Below are 20,151 nucleotides of genomic sequence, written 5' to 3' on the forward strand. Positions count from 1 at the left end.
AATAAAATAAGTAAAAAGAGCTGAAAAGAACAAGAAAGCTAAAATTGGCTTCAAGTAATAGCTTCCACGATGCAAAATCCTTCAAGATACCAAACTCCATTAACTGTTCAGCTAAGTGATATCATAACAAAATGCTATGTCAGTTTTCAAGTAGTTATTCATACCTTAGTGAACGGGCTAGAGAGTTTAACACAATGCCTAAAACGTGTTAAGAAGTTTGCCATTCCTTTTTAGATGAAACCACAGGAGAAGAAAGGGACAAATGCTTAGAACCTCATAAGAGGTAATGAAGTGACTATTAGATTGTGAAATTAAATACAACATTTTCACAAATCTTTTATTTGAGAGTGTCATACCAAATAACGAGCATCAGTGAAACAGACATCAGACCTGAAATTACAACAACTTATGCAGAGTGAGAAAGCAAAGTTGAAAATCCCTGTTAATATAAAAGTCAACAAAGCAACTGAAAAGTCCTTTCCTCTTTGCCTTTAATAGGCTGTAATCAGGGCAAATGCATGCTGTGTAGAGGAAGTACAAAATGTCTTATGGCACAATGTTTGAAAGATGTTTGGTTTTCATTCAGCAGGATACCCATTCACAAAAAGGCCATTTCCACTAAAAGGAGAGAGAGAATTTTGTTTCACAAACTGAGGCACAATTCTTCAAACATGGAAATGACTTTAACATCATTTACCTATTTTCTTCCTTCAAAATACAGGCTGAGTAACTGTTGTATAAACTAAATATGTAAATATGAAACAGTTCAAATGCTAATTCATACCAAGTCATATCAGCCTGAAATAATACAATTCTCCTACTGCTTCTTTCAGCAAGCAGAGAGAAAAAATAAAAACCATTCTTTTTTTATCTCCATTAAAGGGTCTCTAGGGCAATAAAAATACTCAGGGGTGGAAGAATTGTTTGTTTGTTTTTAATAGTACTAAATACAGTAAACCAGCTTTACTCACAGATACAAAAAAATCCTTAATAAAATGTTAGCACTTCCAGCTAGCTCTGAAGTGTCATTTCCATAATCAGCCAAAATATTCCATGCAATACAGTATCCAGTAGGAACTATTCATGCAATCGGAGAAATCTCCAATTGCAAGATGGATGAGCCTAATAGTGAGATTTGTAAGATAAATTTAATAAGGGAATAATTTGGAAGTTTGTCCAAAGACTATCGAAACTTACTGAAAAAGATACTGGACTTCTATTGAGTGAAAGGAGATACCACAAGTGTATAAATTCAGACATGAAAACAGAAGATGCACAGACTGTATACCAACAGCAACACAATTGAAGACTGTATGTCAGTAACTATAGATAGGTTCTTGCCTCTCAAAATGTCAATTATATATGTATTACATTCTCTATCATGGCCATGTGAAGAGTGTGGTTTTTTTAAATGTCTTCAGCTGTATAGACTATAAAAGCACTGTAAAATGTACTACTTTTAATCACGATTCCAGATTTTACATATAAATAATTCCTATGTGGCATTAACCACAGAACCCCCAAACCAAACTTCAAATGGTGAAAAAGAGATTGTGTTTAAATGCCCATAAAGGATTGTGAACAAACACAGTTTATAAACATTGATCTGGTGAACTTTGTGACACCTTGATCAAATATATACAAAATTCAGGTTTGTACAATTCAAGTATTTCTCTCTAGTATACCTCTAAAAGAAGTAAGACTAGGTACAAACTGGTTTGGGAAAAATATGAGCCTACAGGATTCTCCACCTGTTCTCAGAGCTGAGCTTCAGTGGAATCACTTTTGAAGATAAGAAGTGTGGTTCTTACTGCTCATTTCCAGCTGAGCCAAGACAGTACCTGCAGCAACATCAGGAGACAGTTGTTTTCAAAATATTTCCAGGTCATGTTTGAAATTAAAAAAAAAAAAAAAAAAAAAAAAAAAAGCAAAAATTCTCCTAGCTCTTCTTTTGTAGACAACTATCAGTATTTCTGATTTCTAAATAAGAAATAGAATAGTAATAAGCCTGGTCCAAAACCTGCCAAAATCAGTGAAGCTGTTGAGACTAAGGTAGTCTGATTTGCCCTGCAACAGAGATGTAGGATACTGACAATTGTGTCTGTGTCTCCAGACATAGGAAAAAAAAATCTCCCTCTATCACGGAACCAGCTTCTTATCCCTACAACAGAAAAATATTGCATATTTTACTTCTGACAAAATAGCATCTACTCAACAGATTGTGATTAGGCCCTGAGGCATCACTTCTGTTAATAGCAGGTACATGAAGACATAACAGACTTGGATTACTTTTGAGTATATAGGTTTGAAATTAAAACAAATTCTTTATGTGATTGTTTTCCCATCTAATCCTAGCTACAGAAGGTTTAAGCAGAAAAATTATGAAAGCAGCAATTCAGGCTACTTGATATATTAATAGCTGATCTATTAAATCCTAGTCAATGCACTTTCATCATTAAACCACAAAGGTTTATCCCTGAAATTGCTGCAGAGAAATCATTCAGAGAGCTATCTGATGTAATACAGTGAGTTAAAATTATATTCTTAAGCACCGATATGATTTGGGAAGCTTACCAGAGACCTATATAAGTAATCTGAAATGCAGGGCATGACAAGGAAAAACTACAGAGTGCAGTCACAGAATAAAAACTCGATCATCAGTATCAGTGAGTCCCTGTCAGTCATGCTTGTCTCTGATTCCAGCAGGAGAGAGAATATTTACTCAGATTCTTGTATTTATGTGCCAGTCGTGCTTGTTTTTATACCCACCTGACAATCTGCACAGAATGACTGGCACAGGCAAGTGCTGAGGAGTGTCAGTGCTGAGATGAGATGACGACTGACTGTATTACCATTTTAAATGGTCTGTCTGCTGAGTGCTGTGATTTCCTTCCTCCCTTACCTGTCACGCTTCATTACCCAGCTCCCACCGCAGCCCCGTGCTGCGGAAAGCGGTGCTCAGCCCGTCGCTTTGCATGACAGCTGCACCTCCCTCCTCTTACAGCAGCAGGCTCCTTCCTTCCTTCCCTCTGCATGCCCTAAACTGAGGGCACACGTGCCTGTGTGCGTGCAAAGGTGTGTACAGGTACTGCCATACATCGCACCACCAAATGTGCCTGGGCTGTGGGAGGCTTCTTGCTGTTTTCAGCCTGTTAAACCAGACAGCACCTAGCGCTTGGAGAGCAGCTCCTGGGCAAGCGCACCAGAGAGAAGCACACTGTTTCTCGCTGTGCCTTCAAAGATGTTTCTGAGGAAAGAGAGCTGGGTTGCACCACATCCAGCCCAGCAGTCGCATTGGGGTTTAGACAGCAAGCGTGCCATACCCAAACACTGCCTGCAGCAAGAGCAAAGACGTTCTCTCTCATTGCATTTATAATTTATATAATGACAGAAAAATTAAACAGCACTGTAAAACAGGTAATAGAAAACCTGATAGCTCAGCTACATGGGGAATTGATTTGTTTGTTTGTTTTCAGTTTAACATTCAGTAGTGGGAATAGCTTCTCCAAAGGACAAGCAATTCTCTGAGACACGTAACGCCAAGGCCTGGTTGTGGAGGGTGCCATTCAGACAAGCTGCAGTGTTTCATTTCTAGATGAACATTTACAAATTCTTCACCTAATGCCTTGCCTAAAATAAGAGCAAATATTTAGTTTTCCAGGTCTTGTGTACCATAATTTTATTCTTTTATTAACACTTGGTGAGTTCAAGCCAGCTGGCCATTTGGGAAAGGGTGGGCAGGCCAAGTGAGGCACTGATGTCTGAGTCACCCTCTCTCCCCTAATGCAATGCCAAAAATTAGGAATAAACTCAGAAGAGCATGTAACTTCATGACTGAAATAACAGCACATTTTGGAGAGAATATTAATAATTGTCTGAAATTATATAGCTTGTTTTACCCAACAGCAGGGAATAGATGTTTTCTTACATTCCTTTAAAAAAAAAAAAAAAAGAAAAGAAAAAAAAAAACACCTTTTTTCCCCCAGACAGCATGTAAACACTACAAGTGTCAATTAGTAGCAGTTGGAAGAGGTAACTGCAGTCCTGTAGCAGGAACTGTTTCCACCTCTATGAAAATCCTTATGTGACAATTTTTTAAAGGGTGCCTAAACATATTTTAGCCGCTGTCAGTAACACCTTCTTCCAAGCTTCAAATGTTTGAATTTTTTCTAATTCGGTTAATAAACCCTTACCCCAGTGCAGTGACACCACTGAGCATCAAGAAATACATCTGAGGAAAATGAGGATATAGAAATTTTAGAACATTTAAAACATCTGGTAAAAATTAACAGTTAATCTACAACTGTGCACTCCCTTCCCTGGACTTGGTTTATAGAAGTTTTACAGTGTTACGAGGTTGATTCAATAAAGGAGCTACCTTAAAGAGCTTATATTCCCTTCTCCATTTGCCTGCCTTTGACTCAGTTCCCTGGGTACCCACATGAGAATAAGACTTTTAAGAAAATGTCAATATACAAATGTCATTTGTTTATATTTATTAATTCAGCTCTTCTGACTGATAAACAGCATCGCAAAAAGTGGGGATTCCTAAACCTATGAGAAATCTCTACTTTCTCTGTTTTGTCATCTTTGTAACCGCTTCACACTAATAATCAGTAGAAAAAATGTGAAGCATCCTTTTGAATAAGGACTAAACATTAACCTATACTTTCTTAAAAATGAGTTTAAAAGTACCTGGAACATTGCTTATATATCAAACGTATGGACAGAGGATGGTACACAATGCACTATGAAAAATCATAGAAAAAACACGTACGCTTTCTGATTACTCAACCTGACCCTACACAGACTCCTTTCCATGATTATGGTCTTCATTAATTCCTTTGCTGCAGCTGTACATATTTATGCACCAACACAGTTTTCCAGAGGGAGCTGATTTAAATAGGAGGAAAAGTGGAATATAATGGAAAGATACAGGTACTTCATTCAGGCTCATAGAGTTAATATGAAATTCAGAGATGCTGCTTGATACAGTGCCACAAATATCTGCTATAATGGCTCTGCATAACGATGGTCCCTTCGATAAATATGAGATGCACTGTAACATTTATACCATAAAGAAAGTTTTAGCCTTTGCCTTTCTATAGTTTATGAGTACCATCCTTTAAGATCAAATAACAGTTACTGACTCTGAGTGGATTAAGGCTTAAGCTTTTTTCAATATGAATGATAAAAGCCTCATTTTTTTCTTCTACAGTGAAATGTTAAAATTCTGGTAAAAGCATAAATTATATTAAAATAGAACATTCTGTGAATAACTTAACAGCATCACAAAAAGGCAAGAAAATAATGCATTCATTCTCTCATTCACTTATAAAATCTATAAACTATAGACCTCTTCAGGGAGCGCTAGATATCATTTACAGTATGAAAAGGAACGGCTTTCAGATAAGGAAGTTAATCAGCAGGTGTTTTGTGATCTGTTAACTACTGATAATAATTATTGAATGTTCTTTAGGTCCAGAAATCAATAACCCACATCCACTCTCCCTCTGTGACCTCACCAGACATTGTAGGACATAGCAGGGCTCTCTTAAATTAGAATTCGTGTCTTTGTAAAAAGTGACACTACAAAGATATGTTCAATAAGAAAGGTTCAAAGTTAAATTTTACTACCAAATTTGAACCAAATGTGAATTATGTGATATATTTTTGAAACCCTACAGCAAAACGAAACCACCTCCACAAGCCTCCAGCCCCTGCATCTGTCGAGACAAATGGATATTCTTAGCCCTAAGAGTAGAATATGAGTCTTACTGCTCAGCTTTCAGGCACTAACACACCTGCCTACTCATGCATCTGCGCTGGGGCTGGGGATCCCACAGCCAGCAGGATCTTGTGGTGGGGTGACCACAAAGACCCTCGAGTCCTCGGCACCAGGTTTCACAAAACACACAGCTGCCCCTCACCTGGGCACCCCACAGTTTCAAGGTCTCCAGCTCTGGAAGATATTGCTGACAGGCCAGACGGTGAAAGCAGGACACCAGAGTTTCTACAGTCTCCTCTCCAGTCACATCTAAACAGTTTCAAAGCTTTCAATCACATTTTCTAGCATCTCTGCCATAGGACATGCATGAAAGAAGCCCTTGCACTCTACCACCTGGATATTGAACCAGTAACTCAGGCTATGGGCTCGTGTACCTCATTCTGAGTGATCTCACTCATTTTTATTCCCCAAATGACTCACTTTTCACACTAATGTACTGCCCTGTCACTTCAGTCACTTGAAATTATTGATTATCCTTACAACTGGAATTATAAATACAGTCATTCACCCTAAAGGACTAAAATTCATTGCATTTTAAGCAAGAATGAGATCCATTCTCCTCATTTTGAGTCTCTTTCACACATTATGTTCGACATTGGGCCTTGGCAGGATGAGATATGTCTGTTATGCTGGAGATGCTGTCTTTCAGATAATGAGACATAAGGCCAAAACTGTCACTTACGTCATTCAAATACCTCATAGCATTTCTTTAGATGCTATTCCAGGACATAACAAGATCTAATACAGAATGATGCCATGCAGAGAGAAAGAAAACAAACAAACAGTGTTTAAAATGTAAAATTATTCGTCCTAGCCTGCAATAGTGGAAAACAACAAAGATCATATAAACACTAACTTGAATATCTCCAAGAAAAGACAAGGCTCTGAAACAAAAAGTGAAGAAAAGAGTTTTGATTTTCAGACGCTTTCACAGTAAAAACACTGGATGGATTTTTGGGCAAATTTTTATCAGACATAAATTCATTTCTCAAAGGCAAAGCCATCTCTCAAGGGTTAGCCAAATGCATCCCTAAGTAGGGTCTGATTTAAAAGTAACCAGAGACCCAGAATGAGTACTTGTGATACACTGACAAAGCGGTTAAGGTAACTTGTCAAGACTCCCCAGCAGATGAAGTATTAATCTATAGGATTAACAGATCACAGAAGTAACAGATCACAAATCAGAGAAATGCCAACCAAAAGGCACAGCCACTAAGACAAAGATAACTGCACAGCATTTTTGTCCCTAACAGATGTGGCATCTACTTTAGGAGCTTTATTATTTATTATATTTAGGGACAGCTTTGCCTACAGCAGCCAGAAGACTGTTAGCAACCAACAGAACTCAAACTAGGTGTTCCAGCTGCACAATCTTTCTCAACGCTACCTAGTCTCCCATCACAGTTTTCCCAGTGTGACTGCCCTTGGGTACAGGAGCTATCTAGAAGGAAAAAGTCTCTCTTCTCCACTTAAAAAGGCCCTGTGGCAGTATGACTCTGGACTGTCATTCCAAAGAGCAGCAATGGCAGTGGAATACAAACAAAAATAAATATTAAAAACAACACAATTTCCACAAAAGGATAGTTAGCTGTATGCTATCTAAAAAGACATTTAGAAAATCTTACTGCCTTTGCTTTAAAAACCACTCATGCTCCAGCTCTCTGTAGCTTTATGTTTGTTAATAACTGCAGGTTATGGTGATGCATTAATCTTGTCTGTACTATTTGCTCACATTGCCTCCTAATAGAAGCAATCCTCTCCTTGAGTCAAAAAAGTATACTAAGCACTTCATTCTGTGACAGTACAAAGTCTTAACAACAGTTAATCACACAAACAAGTCAAGCATTGCATGCCTGAATTAATACAGGATGATGAACATGAATATTTCTAAATATTCTTTCAGATGCACCAACAGTCTGGCAGGTTTCTCTGAATAACATGTGATGCTACTAGGAATGCCTTCTTGACAAGACGATAAAACGACACAATCGTGTAACTACACATTGCAGTGACTACCACATAAAATCACCAGTTGCTGTAAACCAGCAAGATTTCACAGAGTTCCTACAGGGTTACATCACCATAGAGCAGCTGAAGTACCCGACCAACAATTTTCTTTGTTACATTTATGATAGCAAACACCAATAGAAATTTTCCCAGCGATAAACTGTTCAAGCTAAGAGAAGCAAGTACGAAGTCTTTAACTGCAAGACTGCAAGATCTGAACCTCTGCTGATTTAACACAGAAAAGACACATGTTGTAGCATTCTCTCCATTTTCTAGAATGTCCACATTGGGAAATTGGAATTCACACAATGCTTGCTGTGCTCCTACAACAGGCATGGAGCTAACAGAAAACAGATGAGCTTCTTTAGAAAGAAACCTAGATGAAAATTCTAAGATATACTTGAGATAGCCTAGAACATTTTCCCCGAGTGGAAAAATATTATTATTCCTAACAGGTAGCATTACTCTGTGAAACCTCGCTGTCCCTTCCTGCATCTGAACATTCAGTGCAGTTCTCGCAACTGCTATTCCTAGTGACAGTGCAGTTCTCGCAACTGGGAGAACTGCACTGTCACTAGGAATAGCAGTAATACCCTATAAAATCCTTCTCTGACAGAAAGCCCCAACTGAAGAAATGGGTTTCCTGTCTGCTTGTCTGGCTAGCATAAGCTCAAAGCAACTAGGTAGTAAGGTCAAGCATGCTGTTGACAACCCTACTTACATGGAAAGTACAGACACACATGCACAATCTAAAGTCTTCAGCAAGGCTTTTGAAAACATGTACTCCCAAAACAATTGCAGAAAGCCTGCGGACTTCATATATTTGCTTTATATTTCATATATTATATTTGCTTTATATTTCATATATTTGCTTTAGATTTCCAGATACTTCTCAGAGCATTAACAGAGGCTCCAGCCAGCAAGGTTTGTTTTCCAATCAACAGAGAATTTATTTTCTTATTCCACACCAAGACAGTTCCTTAGTTACCTCAAATTCTTATAACACATTTAAAGTCAGGCATACATCACAATCTGGATATGTGGAGTGCACCACAGATCTGTCATAACCACAACAGATCCAAAACATCTTTGAATTTGCTCTATTATTTTTACCTAGATGTCCTTCGTGGCAGCCAAATAGCCATCTGGTTTAGTAGGCTGTTTCTTATTTTGTAATTCACACAGCTAAGCAATCAATATCTGAGAGTGTGCCCTTTTAATCTGCCTATTAATTCTAGACATTTTTCCAGCAAGGAATCCTTGACCACCAAAAAGGCCAAGGCACTTGAGAGGCTGGCTGATAGGAGTGCTGGAGACACCCGCAGATACTGCTGGGGGAATGAATCTTTCCACAGCCTTCCCTGAAGATGTGCTGTGGCTGGTGTACGTGGAACTGCAGATCAACCTGTGGCACTGATGCTTGCTGAGAGGCTTAGCTACTCCAGCTCTGAGATACAAACACTCCAATGATCTGGGAAATGAGATGATGACTGAGCATAAAATTAGCATCACAGTGACAATGGAATGCTTCAAAAATGTTTCAGAAGTCACTGAAGTTGCTAATTTGTACTAACATATCTCCATTTGTTATTCTACCAGAAAAAAAAAAAAATAGCATTTGCAAATTCATATTTGTTTCGGAAAAGAGGGGTATGAGCTCTAACCTTAGTATTTGTGTTGTAGCTGATAGATCCCAGTAAAACTGTACAATTGATAATGTTGTAATTTCGTTGTTTCTCATGAAAGCATACAGCACACCACTATCTTTGCAGGCAGTTCTTTATTTCTTGCCTTCTTACTCACTCTTTATCATCACTGCTACATATTCCTGAAAACTGGTACAACAGTGTCCAATTAACATGCATGGTTTTCTAGTAAAGAGGAGCAACTGTACCGAGTTTAATAGAAAACAGAAAGTTCAACACAAAGCTGTTCTACACTGTTAGTTAATAACAAGGTTCAGGCACAACTTCTTTGTGCATCAGTCTTCATCCTTTAGCAGTCCCAACAAAGTCACTAGGGCTACATATGAAAGTGAGATGCTATCAATCCAAGGAAAGATGTGAGAAAAGGAACACATTTCCAAAGCTTATTCCATCACCAATCTCAATGGAAATAACTGTCAAATTTGACTATACTGGGGGAGCCATTTTTAACATGGGAGCAGGCGGCACATGACAGATGGCAAGGTGTAAGAGCATCTTTCAGTGAGAGACAGTGTCTGAGTAAGGACAGATTCTGCAACTGAATGTGCTGTGAGGAACAGCCGGCTTGAGCAGTCAGCATGAGGGAAGGGCTCTGTGTTTTGCCTGCTAAGAGTCTAATTGCCTTTTCTTTTCTTCCACCTTTATTTTTTAATATATCTCAGCCAAATAAAGATCCAAAGTACATAGAGGGCGAGAAGGAACATTCTGACTACCTGATCCACCATGGAGGATTCTGGATATGTAAATTATTTAACTGCTACTGAAAAACAATTATGCTTCCCAGGGTAAACAGGCCAGTTCTTTATGTGACAAAGTACTTAACAGCATCAATGAAGCTGTATTGATTTAACATAAATGCACATATGGATTTTTTCTACTTGGGACTCGATGACTTATTTTTGATTTCTTATCAGTTAAAAGCACAAAGCCCCAGATGACAGGGAAACATTACAACTGCAATATTCGCAACCAATTAATTAATCCTCTTAATTTCAATGTGTAAAAGGGTCCATTTTTTGTTTATAATTTGTTAGCTATATGAATAGCAACTGGCCTCCAGTAGTGACCTCTAGGAGACACATTCCTATTCAGAGAATGACCAGACAGGTTACAGACTCTGCATTATATTGAGGTTTTGTTTTATTAGATGGCCATCATCTTCCAAAGTTGGCAGATTTTGCCTATTACACTTGTATCTATCTACCCTGAAACAATTTTCTCCCCATACTACACAGACACCAAACCTTCATAAAAGCAATTTGTGATGGATTTACAGAAATATATAATCATTGTCCTCACAATCCACATCAAGGTATGCCAGAACTTGCTACCTGTGAATAAATCAGGACTCAGCTGAAACCCCCAGCACCACAAAATTTATTTCCAGTGGAAAGATGGATGTTAAGCATAACTCATGATGTATAAATCTGTGCATCATTACAACATTGATTTAACTTGTTCCTTCAAAGCATCATCCATGAGAGTGCTCAATAGCAAGGTGAAGGACCATCTGCAGACTTAAATCCTTTGAGAAACCACACGTGTACGGTTAGAACTGAAACTATTCATGAGAGTGACAACAGTTTTGTCTTGTTCCTTTTTCCCCATCCTCTGTGATTTGTATCTAAAATAGACCTACTTTTAAATAAAATCTGAGCACTCAGTTTAACTGCACATAGTCTTCCTATCTTTGGTTTGTGTTCTGTGACTAAATGTTGCTGTCACTCTAGCAAATAATGTCTCTTCTAATGACAGGATTTCTCCCCCCAGTCCTGATTTGTCAGAATTCCCAGTAATTTCAGGGGAATTTTGACTGAACAAAGACTACAGGCCATGTTGAAATTTGTAGAAATTTGGCCACTTTCCATTTCTTGCAGTATTTACAAAGCATTTTGTTAAACAGTATGTTTTCTGATTCTTAATTAAATGATTTGATATGTTGTTTGGTTTTAAACACTCAGCCTGAATGAATACATATAAATATTTTGTGTATGTGACATGCAAGTATTCCTTATGTGAAATTCAGACAACAAATTACAGATCTCTTGAAAAATACACTTTTCATGTACTTCTTCCTCTCAAAATGTTATGCATTGAAAAAGAACAGATTACATCACACTGTGTGGATTGCTAGTAAGAGAAAATACAACAGAGAAACATAATTGATTATTCCTATTTTGTTTTATACTATTTATAACAGTTGTCCATACACACATACTCAGAATTGCCAATGCTATTTCACAAGAACTTGGTCAAACACCAGTGTCAGAATAGTCCAGTTGGTGCATATCACTACAGGCCTACATTTTTTCATATCACTACGTTTTTCTCTGCTCTCACTCTTATTTTGTTGACAAGAATCTAAATAATATTCATGTAGGATGTCAGAGCAGCTCCAAGTTTTCACAATTCCTCTCTTTTTGCATCATTCAAATGGATTTTCTTCCATGCTTTTCCCTGTTAACTGCTCTTTAGCTATGTCATTAACAGTACATCAGACTGCTTTAATTTGCTACTACTATCTTTCATAAGATGCCTATGGGGTCCTGTAAGCTATGTCTTCCAGAGAGTGTCTCTGGCCAACACAGCAGCCTGAGGATCTGATAGCTGCAATACGTCATTACATTAGGTGATTACAAAAAGTATTAGGATATAGATTGACACCAGATGTTACAGAGATGTTGGGGTTAACTTGAAGGTGTAATGCAGAGGTTAGAAGTCTCTGTTTAAAACACATCAAAATTCACATTACATAGGTTTTCACTGTTAAGAGAGCAAAGGTTTTTATTCTTAGAACTGCTCAACAGAACTTACAGTTGGAGTTTACCCTTAAAGTATGAATAATTTTAGAGAGATAAGGAATCAAAACTGTGTTGCTATCAGATATGGCACAGAAGAGAAATGAACAGAAGATATCATCAATCAAAGGTAAAACACTTGTCATATAAATGCATAGATTCTCAATTAGTGAGTCAGTTAGTGGCATCCAAGAAAAAAAGCCTGGAAGTTACTCTTCCTCATCAGCAATTAAACTATTCTGGCAATCTCATTTGACATAAGGACTAAATACGATGTGTTCATTTTACTTAATCAAAAGAAAAAAAAAAAAAGTCTTCTTTGATTTTGTCCTGATAAACATTATTTCCTGATCATAGTCCTCAAATCTGCAGTGACTCCAGCTACAGCTGAGCACTTAATAAGGTTTTAAAAAGTAAGACTCCTATCATTAAACCTATCTAGCAGTTCTCTGCAGTGTACAGCTCCCATATCAGTACGTTCCCCATATCTGTTCCTTCCCATTTTCTCCATTATAGCTACTTTACCTTCTTAATCTCAGTTGTCACTGGACTCTTCATCTCCTCTCTCCTTCCAAGGCTAGGTAGGGAGAAGCTGTCATGGGTTTGTCACCCACCTACCCTCTTTTCAGTCCTCCTTGGAAAAGGAAAGGAACTGAGCAGAGGAGGTGCTCTTCACCTCAAATGGAGAGACAGGCAGAAGGACTGGAGGAAAATAGAAGGAAAAAGAGTTACCTCAGTTGGTCCACTCCTTGCTTCCTAAGGAGAGGACATAGAGAAAGAAAAATTTTGCCTCCTACAGCAGCAGTTATGAGCTACTCAAAGGGTGTATCAGATGGGACAATCAGCCTTTCAGGAAGGGTTTTCATCCTGGAAGCACGTGTTACTTTGCCCACCTACATGCTTTTAATATGTATTATTTTTCATCCTGAAACCCGGCATGTACCTGAGCACTGGTAATGCCTTTCAGAGTCATTTTTTTTCCCCCCTGCAAAGGAGAAGATAAAGAAGGGGAAAAAATAAAAAATGAAAAGCAAAGACACCAGCTGCAGCTTAGCAAACTGCTGAAGTTATTTAAGTCATTAGGCGTGAATAGAGAAGAAATATCTCAAGTCAATACTCATTAGTACCAGTAAATATGTTATTCAGTATTATTTTCCAAGTAAACTGAAGTGAAATCTGCATAATAAAAGGCTAATTGACAGAGGTGCAAATGTACAAAGTAAGTAAGCTCAGAGAAGAGCTTGCTGAAGAGGCTAAATGCCATTGATGTGGCTGTTCAGAGCAGGCATCTGCTACCGAGTGTTTCACGTTTGCTCCAAGGACCTGCTTTTGTTCTGTCATGCTCCCAAAGCTCAATCTGAAGTCAGGAGGCACTGAGGGCAGGCCAAATGCACAGAAGCTATCACACGCAGCATGCTCACTGCCAGCTGTCTCCTGAGGAAAGTCACACAGGGCCCGCAGAGGAGACCAGGCAGCCACACAGGACAAGGTGCCATGCCCTGCACTGAGCTGGCCTCTCTGCCATGCAGTGGGGGGTGCTGTGCTGAAGGGCATCCAAAGGCAATGGCAGACACAGGTGGCTCAGCTGAACCACCTTTCTGCACCTTTCTGCGCCCTGCCTAGGTGTTTTCACATTCCTCAAACTGGAGGAGTCCTGTCCAGTGTCCTGGCGTGTCGAAGGGACACAGGTGTGTGGTGTGTGGAGGGGCTTCTTAAAAAAATAAAAATAAAAAATACAAATGCAAGTAAAAATACAAATACAAGTAAAACAAATCTGAGGCATATGATGACCTCCAGAGGTCCTTTCCAACCTTAACCATTCTGTGATATACACAGGTTGAGTCTATGCATTAAGGGTACGGGGAATTTGTGTTTTCTGGAACATAAGAGACAGTTCTCTCTTGCTCAAGGGACAGGCCCCACTGGCCCTTCCCTTAAGGCAGAGTTGTCTTGCAGAAGTGGAGAGCTTTCATGGTGAAAGACAAGCTTAGAGGGTGTGCAAAGGATCCTCCTGAAACCAGGGTGCTAAATCCTACTTAAAGCGCAGACAGCAAGAGCAGAGAGAGAGTGCTGAAGACGATCTGAGTCCTCAGATTAGAGAAGTGAAGAGTCAACCGTGCTTGCACCTGCCCTACAGGAGTGCCACAGGAGCCACAGTTTTGGTCCCAGTTCCTTGGACTCTGGGGTCTCAAACAGTCTGAAGATGCTGAATGGATCTGTCAGGAGCTGCTATCTGTTAGCCCTGTGCTAAGTTACAGAAAAATATCTACTAAATCATAGACTATTTCTTTATCAAAAGACAGCAAAATTCTTCTGAATATCAAAAGAATTCATTATAACATGTCACTTACTATATATATATTTTTTTATTATTTTTTTTTTTTTTTTACCTTAAAGGACATGAAAATAGAAACAAAAATGCTAATTTCATGTACTTCACAATGCTTTATAATTCAAAAAGAAATTGCAAATGTGATGTAATTTAATATAATTGTCACAAATTGCACTGTAAATGCTTTAAAATTAAATAATCACTGCTAAATGTTATATGATTACATACATTTCTCATATACCCGATTTATACCATATTTCTTAAGCATCTATCCTATTATACTAACTTAGGAATGTATCTTTAAACTCAAATATCTAACTATTCACTTTGATTTACCTTCTGGTTTAAAATTAAGTCAAGTAAAAATAAATATTAGGCATTGGAATAACAATTGCAAAGGGCACAAGTGACTCTGAAGCCAATGTGATATTTTCAGAGCTTAAATCCAGAACGTCAAACACACAAACTGAAATATCTTTGTAAAATGGTCATGAAGATAAGGTAAAAAATATTCCCTTTGCAAACTTATTGGAAATCTACATTAGAATGAGAGAGTACCAATACATTTAATAAAATTCAAATTTTGCTGAGTACAAAGCAGATGTAATCACAAAACAGACCTTTCAAACTCAGAAGGAATGTAGACAATCACAGCAAGAGGGATCATGGCCATTACACACACTGCTGTATAAACCATGGCACAATCCATCCTGCCTATATCAGGTGAGCTGTTGAAAATACAGACTCTTATTTTATAAGTACTGTATTGCATTTTACTAGCTGTACCGTGTAGTTCATTTTGTACATTATATGCAACCGAATGAAAATTAATCTGTTTTTCTGTGTTTATGAATCAGATTGACATTTCTGTCAACACCCACTAAAAGTCATGCAAAACATCTCACAAATTTTTGTCTTTCATTCAAAACTCATCTTCACTGGAAGATATGTGTAAAAATAAAAGGAGAAAGACGGAAGAAAAAAGATAATCCTGATACAGTGATATAGTGCCTTGCTACCAACATGCACATCATTCAAAATGGACTTTTCTGCCCGATTCTATGCAGTGCTGTGATATGAAAAGACAAGCTGTAAATGCAATGCCTGTACACAGCACGTATGTCTATTCATCCTGCCAGCAGGCAGTGTGTCAGGAGGGTCTGGGGCAGTGAGGCCCTCTTTTGCTCATGCAGAACCTGTCTCATGAAGGAGCAAACTTTAAATATGTGTTCAACAGTAAATACATGTACATGTATGTTTAAGAACATACTGAATCATGATCATCTCCATAGTTTAGCAGCATCTATAAGTCAAACTACTAGAAGTTTAGCATATATAAATGGCTCATTTGAAAAGTTTGGCTTTAAATTGGAGTTTTTTTTGGTTTGGTTGGATACTCCACGCAGACAAGAGAAGCCATATACACCAGTACAATACTTAAGCAAATGCATAACTTTTAAAATTTGAATAGTACTGTTGGGACGCCTCACTGATTGAACTTAGCAGACTGATACGTCTTCATTTTGGATCCTGATCTTTCACCAGCCTTAGGCTGATGTCAAGAATACTGAAGTAAATTCAGCACTTTTATGTTTCAGAAGAATCTTTTATTTCACATTCCTTGTAAAAAGATAGATGATGCCGAGAATGCTGTTTAGAGCATCTAACTTATAGATATATTTACTAAGGCAGCAAAAATAAGTTTAATAATGTTCTGGTTTTACAACTTTCATCAGAACATTATTAAATAACAAAATATAATGCTGAAGAGTCTGGCAGAATCAAAAAGAAACATCAAGAACAGGTGAATTAATTACCTCCCCATGTATGTATATACATGTAAATACACGCATATTCTTTACACTATTCACAAGATTAATAAGAAATATAAGAAATACAGTGCACATGAATTGTAGAATGCGTATGTAAAAACAGCACTGTCAAAGGGAAAGAACTGATTACATTTGTAGAAACTGAAATCCAAGGACAAATTTTTTGTAACATCACAAAGATATGAGCATCCTGAGGTCTTCTCTGGCTTGCATATAAAATATCAAATATCAAAAATAATACTCTTACTGTACTAAATATAGCACTTAAGATCCAGAAAAGTTGGAGCAATTTAAATATATATGCTATTAAAGTTAATCCTTCAAAAAAAAGAAGACATTAATAACTCTTTAAATGATCATATAGGTTAAATGCTAACCATAATCATTACACAGGTCTAATCCATTTTTTAGACCAGTTTTCCAAGTTATCCTGACACCCTTCCTTCCACCACGTACATCCCTACTTTGCCATGTCATTGATTATTGATTGCTGGCTGTGCTAGCTCACCCTGCTACCCCTCTTCCAAGGAGTAGTGGCATTTAACCCTTCTGACCTAATCACTCCCTGTTATATCACTAAATTACATGTTTATTTTGTTACAAATCTACCTTCCAATTTTTGTTTTGATTCCACAGCAAAAGTTCAAGGACAAGTCTCCTTACAGCTTAATAGAAATGCTATAGCACAATTTAGGGACAAAGGAACAGACATTACCAAACAGATGCCACGTTGCTGCAAGCAATGACATCTCTGCATCAGACCCTGTCCTGAGTGTCGGTGACTCACTGTCCATGGTCAGGAAGAGGCCAGGGGAGAAAGGCAGAGCACAACAGGACTCTGCTCCTTCTGCTTTGTTTCCCAGCCTGGGCTGGAGGGAGAGAAGAGTCTGGGCCTGCCTGGCTCCTGTCCTGAAGGATATCCCCAGACCAGTAAGCCTGCACATGCTGTAGCTACTGCCTGCTCTCAGCACTGCTTTTGCTGATGCCCCACATGAAGAAGCTTTTCTTGTTCATAGCTATGTGCCAGCAGTTTTGTTGACCAGTCTCACTCAGCAACCTAGCTGTGCCTGTGACTTTTCTGAGCCGTTTATGTTGGGTGATCCACCAGATACCCTTTTCCCTACCAGCAAGCACAACTAAAGAAAAAAAAAAAATGCCCACAGAGCCTTGTTAGAACTCTGATGATACCCATCTCTTCACCTTTACCAACAATAGCTAGCTTCTGCTGCATGTATCTTGAGTTTCAACTTACTCACTGAATGGCTTTATGAAAGGCATGTAAAAACACAAGTATGAAACAGGAGAAATTTCATAAGGAGGGTTTCAAACGTAATTCTTTCTCCTTACCAAGGACTTTCAGAAAAATCTAACAGTTGTTCATCATATAACCAATTATTTTATAAAGAACTAATACAGCAAACAGAGCAAGCTTATCATGGTCACAACGGTTCTGGCTCAAGCTGAGACACTACTGCATTTTGCATGAGCCATAATGCACAATAAAACTTCTCCAGTAAGCCCTACCAGGAACTGCACAATCTGTCTTCATAGTCAAAAGGAAATATACTGCTGTTTGCAAGGTCATGACTGGATAAATAATGACAGTGCAAAACATAGTACTGGAAGAAATTATTTTCATTCACAGCCCACCTGATGAAGACTACAGAAAATTAAGGTAAGTTTCTTAGCTTTCTTCACAGTATCACTATGTGCTATCAGCCTTGAAAAGAACCTTTAACCAAGTAATGTACCTCAGTGCATCATGAGATGAAGACTAGGCAGCTCTGAAAAACAGAATTATAAATACAGTTCAAAAAAGGCAAGGTTTAGGGAAAGTTAGCAACCCCACATATACCACAGTAACTGTTTTCATTCATAAGCTTAATGGCAATACTCTGCATAGTAATTGAAAACCTGGGTTTCAAAAGCAGGCATGTGTCCGGACTAAGGCAGATTTCTTGGACAGAAGTTCTCCAATGCATAGGCTACATTTTGAGTTTTCATAGAATTTCTAATGATTGCCTCCTATACTTTAATGTAGCGTTTAGAGTCATAGTCTACAAATGAAATGAAAATACTACCCTTGCTCCAAACATGACAGTCAACAGACATTTCTTGAAATGCCTGACCTAGTTGCAGAAGGGTTGCTGTTTCCTGCACCACACATATATGGCATTTTGTTATTTCAATTGCTCCTTCAGTATAAAAGATTTCTTACCAAATTTCTCTAAAAAGGCAGCACTTTCTAACAGGTAATTTTGATGTCAAGTGTTGGTTCTTGGAGTAGAAGTATGACTATCACCACATCTCAAGAGTTATTTGACACCTCCTGAGTGAAATTTTTAATAGGACATTAATACTAGCCTCATATTGCAGAGTAGACTTGTGTAGACTTGTATAAAAAACAGAAAGTCCAGAGTTGGGCCAACCTTGTGGAACACCAGCTGGTACCCAGACTTGCACAGCTCTGAAATAAACAATACCTCAACCTAGTTTGTGCATTTGGCTTGTCACTCACCAGTTAACAAATCCAAATGTTTTATTAGACAACAGAAGCACAACATACATAACTCAAGCTCCTTTCTAATTGATTAAGCACACCCCAAATTGTGCAAGAATGAGAGCCTGTTCATTCTGGCCTGCAAAGATGAAGTGCAAAACCAGAACTGCAAGTTTTCAGCTTAATCTGCTGACATCTGATGGGCTCTCCCTCTATGAGAATCAGGCTTTGCAGATGAGAAAAGCTGGGAGGAGGGAAATCCACATATGCCTCCTCCTCCCTTGAATTCTCTGAATGCAGGAGCAGTGCTGGATCAGCTGCAAGCAGATGCAGGCAAAGATAAGAAAGTCTTCAACAGTACCTGCAGCACGTTCTGTCCGCAGCATAAAACCTGCCTTTGGGGGGGTGGGGGGGGATTTTGAAAGACTGTAGAAACCTTGTACGAGTTTAGATTTTTGTTCAGGAAAGCACTTGAGCATATACTAACTGTCACTGAATTCAGCACAATCTTTTGCCGAGCCTTTCAAAGATTTGGGGAGGCTCCAGAACGTGCTCAAAATTAAGTACGCAGCTTAAATACATCAATGCAACAAGGCCTTAATTTTTGTGAAAAGCTACCTACACTCCAGAAATACCAACAATCCCTAAAACATTTACTCTGAATATTAAAAGGTTTCATAGTACCAGATTAAAAAATAAATACGCATGAATTATTTATTTCTGATTTTAAAGTATTCATAAACTACTGTAGCCACCCACCTAAGCAATAAGAATTCTCTATGTAAATAATTTAAATTTTAGAAATGGTTATAAGATGTGTGATGACTTGTTTGTGTGAGATCTGATGAGGGATCATTGTTAAGAGGGCATAACTGACAGCCATTACCTACACAGGGAAAACAGCTATTTGACCAGTTTCACATACTCACAGTCTGGAAGAAGTTCAGATGTTATGTCCCCATACTCAGGTGTCATTTATCCCAATCTGCATACATGTAAAAGCACACATATATATCTACAAATAAACACATCACTCTGTATAACTGTGCAGGCAGGCCAGTTTGCCTATTAGCACATTTTGACATGATGGATACTCTGAATCACTGGTAATATTGTCCTCCTTGATACAAGATTCACTTGGATATTGAATCTCTTGCCTGTTATTTTCTTTAATTTCCAAAACATATC

The 20,151-nt window shown here is 38.2% G+C and overlaps 1 long non-coding RNA gene across 7 annotated transcripts in view; it reads right to left on the reverse strand.

Annotated features, from left to right (window-relative positions):
* Positions 1-320: 320 nt before the first annotated feature.
* LOC137856148 (uncharacterized) overlaps positions 321-20,151 on the reverse strand; it is a 77,909-nt gene continuing 58,078 nt past the window's right edge. For 2 of the 7 annotated variants that reach the window (XR_011096228.1, XR_011096232.1), the window contains exons 5-6: positions 12,825-13,001; positions 321-1,841 (exon numbers count right to left, since the gene is read on the reverse strand). This is a non-coding gene — a long non-coding RNA (uncharacterized lncRNA). The remainder of the gene's footprint in view (positions 1,842-12,824; positions 13,002-20,151) is intronic. The other 5 variants (XR_011096231.1, XR_011096227.1, XR_011096229.1 and 2 more) reach the window with 5 other exon arrangements.

This window comes from Anas acuta, chromosome 4 (assembly GCF_963932015.1).
Source record: "Anas acuta chromosome 4, bAnaAcu1.1, whole genome shotgun sequence".
Lineage (NCBI taxonomy): Eukaryota > Metazoa > Chordata > Aves > Anseriformes > Anatidae > Anas > Anas acuta.